Source organism: Benincasa hispida, chromosome 1 (genome assembly GCF_009727055.1).
Source record: "Benincasa hispida cultivar B227 chromosome 1, ASM972705v1, whole genome shotgun sequence".
Lineage (NCBI taxonomy): Eukaryota > Viridiplantae > Streptophyta > Magnoliopsida > Cucurbitales > Cucurbitaceae > Benincasa > Benincasa hispida.
Window position 1 is genome coordinate 36220865 of NC_052349.1, and position 5353 is coordinate 36226217.

The window sequence follows — 5353 nt, forward strand, 5'->3', positions numbered from 1 at the left end:
CTATCAGATTTTTCTTGCACATTCTCTTCTACTAGTGTCTCTGCCTCCTTAGTCTCTTTCTCTAATTTTGATTGAGAATTGTTTATCTTTTTACTCTTAATGACTCTTCTTCTTCCTCGCCAGAAATCTCTCTATCTAATTCTTCTTCTTGTGCTCTCGAAAAAATTGCATCTTCTTCTTCTTTGAGTGGTTGATTATGTTCTAGTTTGCATGTCTGTTTCCTTGAGACTTGACACATCAAACTCCATTCTAATTGGATTACTTCCGTAACATATTTTCTTATAGAATTGCGTAGTTTTGCGAAACCTTCTGGTATAGCCTCTCTAAGTTTTGCATCTCTACCTCGAGTTTCAACACGCCTTCTTCTTTGATAGAGCATGGTTGCACAATAAAACAAGCAAACGAAAAGTGTACTTCACAATTCACTCCCTCACATGCTTCACTCGATAGGACGAAGTTCACTCATATTTTCACTCTTTAACATAGGCACTCTCTCTCGAAGATGAATTCTCTCAATAGGATTGTGAACCAAGATTTTGCAATCAAGATCAGCAAGTCAGAAACAAACTAAGCAAAAATGATTGTAAAGTGTCAAACTCAAGGTAAAAAACCAGTAAAATTCCACAAAAATGAAAAACTAAAAATTAAGAACCTAATATTCAAGATTCAACAAACTAGACAATGAAGCAACGAAAACAAGATATTAAGAATCAAGAATTTAAAAATTCAAGATTCAAAGAGTTATCCAAGATGAACAAAAAAAAAAAAAAAATTACAAACAACTAGACAAATCAATGATTAAAAAAGAGAGAGATTAGGAATAAAAACTAAAGACCTAATTTTACCAAAACTCCAATTTAATAATTAAATGCATTCGGCAGCTTAAAACTTATGAAAATTGAGCTGCTTAGTTGACGTGTTGGCTTCACGTACTTGCTTCTTTCTTTCCCTTTATTTGTTTCTTCCATTTTTGCATTCAGCATGGATTTAAACGTCTTGACGTACTTGCTTCTTTTTTCCCTTTATTTGTTTCTTCCATTTTTGCATTCAGCAGGATTTAAACGTTTTCACGTTTTGAAGACGGCTCCAATTCATATTTTTCTTCAATTTCAGATACACAGCATCCAGAAAGCCCCATCCTTCGGTATCGTAATTAAAGTGTGAAGCAGGGATTTGAATCTCAAATCTCGAGTCCATAGTATTGCTATGGTCTTGTTGGCAAATTTTTTTTTACAGAAGTATTGTAATTAAAGTGTGAAGTGAGAGAATCGAACTTCAAACCACGAGATTGATAATATAAACACTATGTCAATTGAGCTAGACTGAGGTCGAAAGTACAAACACTATGTCAGTTGAGCTATGCTCTTGTTGTTTTTTCTTTTTTAATTTTTTCAACTCAAATTTCAGCAATCAATTAAAACTATAATTTTGAGAATTCTTTTTTTAAATCCAAATTTTTTTTGTAAGCAACTTCTTTTAAAGGTTTGAACATTCCACAGACAAGATGATCATACTACAAGATCATCAGACTTACCTAAATACTCAAGCATACAATCCTAGATCAAGAATTACAAAATTGGTGATGAATCTTCATTACCAACACAGTAAAATTATCATTTCAAATTCTAGATCCAAAAGTTGTTTTGTACAACCTAATGGTCATGCCTTATATAGCCTTCCAAAACCTAATGTGTGCCATTAATAAAACGAAAAAATTACCCTTATTTAACATGTTTAAAAATGATAAAATTGGAAACAATAAAACAGATTTAATTTAATAAAGAAAATATTGATAATAACTTGGAGCTAGGCGGTTCATATCATGACTATTCCCAAATTGATAAATCTAAGTTTAGAACATTGGAAAACAATTTTAAAAGAGGTTGAGATATGTTTGAATGGGCTACAAAAATTTGATAGTATTCCTAAAGTGTGAATACAACCTATATGTCCTACTGAATAATAATAAGTCTTAACATATATGACAAAGACATAATTCAATCACACAACAACTTTCTAGTAGAATTATCATAACTGATTTTGTAAAGTCAAAAGATAATATAATGGATCTAGTTATGAAAGGTCTAACAAGACATTTGGTTCAAAGTTCACCAAAGGATAATGGGATGATAGCCTATATTTTAAAAAGTTAATCGCAATCCAACCTAGTTGATTGGAGATCCCAAGATCTAGGTTCAACAGGCAAACCAATCTTTGGATAACTTAATAAGCACTACTTTGAAATTTTCTCTTATCCATTCTAACGATGATGAGACAGTATAAAGTGTGGTTTTAGGGTAAGCACTATGCTTTTAATGGTTTCTATAAGTATTTCAATAATTATTTATAAGAGCATATATGATGTTTTTTATAGGAATCACCTATGTGAGTGTAAATGACTGCTTCTATGAGAAATTTTAAGGCGAATTCTCTAAAATATTCATGAGATCAAGTGATGTTCAAGGTCAAAATGAATACAATTATAAGAAATTAACTTTGTTAGAATGAGAAACTATGTGGCTTCTATTAGCTTAGTTTACTCTAAAACGTTAATAATTCAAGGTATCGAGTCCTCTAATTAACCATGTAAACTCGATTGATTTTCACTAGGAAAAGTTCATGGTTTTATTGCTTACCTATTATAGGTTCTTCATTAGGAAAATATCGAATGCCGTTTTTTTCTTCTTTTATCCCTAAATTGTCGACTTACCGTTTATGGAAGGATTGTTGGAATAAATAGTATGTGACTCTTCGTTGAGGGTCAAATCCTTTCAATTCCATGAGTTGCATTCTTTCATGGACGGATGCATATCTTCGTAAATAACTAACTCGAAGAATGAACACAACTATTCAAATAGTAACGAATTAATCAATAAATATGTGTTTTCTTCAAATTGGATTTTTCACTTTTTCTTCAAATTGTTTTTTCTTTTTCATTTTTTTCTATCAACATTTTTCTCTTATAACATTTTCCATTTCAAAATTCGTTGAAGTTTGTTATACTCCACAAAGTAGAATTCGTTAATCTTGTAGACGTGGTGCTACTTTTATATAACAAATGTAATTTGTTATGTCTTCGAAAACAATTAGTCATAAAACTCAGATACTAAAATAAGTAAAATTGTCTTAAGAAGGTAACTTGAAGTCATTTAGCTCCGAGTTTTTCATATATAAGATTATTAATTTACGGATATTTTAAGTAATATTATTCATATACCGTAGTAACAGATGCATCCACTACCATTACAAAAACAAAACAAAATCTTCTTAGTCCATTTTCTATGAAACAAAGCAAAGCCTTTTCCGCTCACCTTCCATCCCGTGTTTCTAATCTTCGAATAAAATGAGATAAAAACATAAATCGTGTTTTATCGAAGTATTATAATCGAGACAAAATGATTGGCCTGTTCGGGAAAAAAAATTGAAGTTACGTGAAAGTAAAAGTTTCATAATTTTGTCTTGGAACATATATTAAATGATTCTAAAGTCAAAGGTAATTATGGATTAAAGTTGTGAATTAAGAAAATCTTTTTATTGTGGACTTCAAAGTAAGAGGACATCAAGTCTTTTAATTTGGAACCTTGCTAAACAAATTTAATTTTGTATCATAAAATCCGTATCCATGCATATATTTGGCTGATGCCAATGGTTTCTCAAGTACCATTTTTTTTTATGAATATTTCATAATGAACCATAATTTGATGTAGCTACAGAATATAAGTCATAGATATCAATCATCGATCACTTTTTTGAAAAAGATAAAAATATGATTTCAAATAAACTCATTTCTACATCGTTCTTACAAGTGACACAATATTTATGGTTTACTTTGGATATAAACTTCATGATTTTACCCTTTTTTTTTTTTTTTTTTTTTTTTCTGAAATGCAAACAAAGATGTCAGTGAATGTTGGCGATTGTTCACATTCCTAGCAATACCAATTTTCACATAATGTCACATTTAATTTTTATTTGTCTAATTGGATAACGAAGTTTATGTGAGTTAAAGTAAATCATGTTTATGAAAGAAACTTCAACTAAAATAAAAAGGAAAAAAAAAAAACAAAATATCATCCAAAAATCATGTTTCAACTAAATTAAATAAGTCAATATATACCCTCCAAATTTTAATTACTGAAGATTGTGATCAAATAGAGTAAGATCGCAAATAAAATAGATAGAGAATAATAATGAGTTATAAAATTTCTTTCTTATAGAAAAATAACAAGTTCTTTAATAAGAAGAAACTCTCTCAATTTTCTTGCACTTTGCTCACTTGTTGAAGATTTTAGATGGTTTAGTAAATATGGGTTCCCACCCATTTATAATCCAAAGAAACTCAGCAAATCTAATGACTCTAAATTTACCTTGATCAATGTGAAGGATCTAAGGGTCACAAATTGACCTTCGACAATGTGGAAGATTTAATGGCCACAAATTGATCTTGATCAAAGTATAAGATCCAATCATCCAAAATTATCTTCCAAGAAACTTCTTGAATAATAAGAAATCTTATGAAGATTCTTTAAGATTTTAACTTAGAAATATTTTAATTCAATTAACGAATAAACTAGAACTTTTGACTTCTTCCCTATTTAATTTTTTTTTTTTTTTACTAATTTAGGCATCATAACCATTTTTCTTTGTAGTACTGATCATTTCTTCTCCGAATTACAAATTTACTGTTGTTGTCACATGAAGAGTCATGTGCATTTCCTTTTGGCCAAAATTTGGCATCAACATATATTGTCTTGAAATTTCGAGAGTATAATTATTGTTGTAAATCTAGTCATATTGTGCACTTGAATAGTGATTTTTCAAACAAAAAAATATAAATTAGAAATTATGGAGTAAGAAAAGGAAAATTATTTCAAATGGTAAAATTGTTGGAAATATTTACAATATATAGTAAAATTTTAGAACAATCAATGATAGACGTTGATAGATACTGATAGACTTCCACCGGTGTCTATTAGTAACATTGATAGTTTTAAAATTTTATTATATATTATAAATATTTTAGTTTTTTTTATATATGTAAAAACCACCTAAAAAAAAGGGTGAGTTTAGAAAAGCCCACGTGAAAATGGCAAAGACAAAGACCACGTGAAAATGGCAAAAATTAAAGAAGCTAAAAGGAAGCATCTTTTGTTTTTTCCTCTTTTTTTCTTTTTCCTTTTTTTTTTTTTTTTTTTTTTTTTTTTTATACTACTTCCATTGTTATATATTGAGATTTGATGGCGGAGAAGGAAAAAGGAGAATTCTTTCACGTGCAATTTTTCATTTTTTTTCCTGTCCTTTTTTCTTTTAAAAATGTAAATTGTATTTTTTTTTCCTTTGATTTTCACCTTCC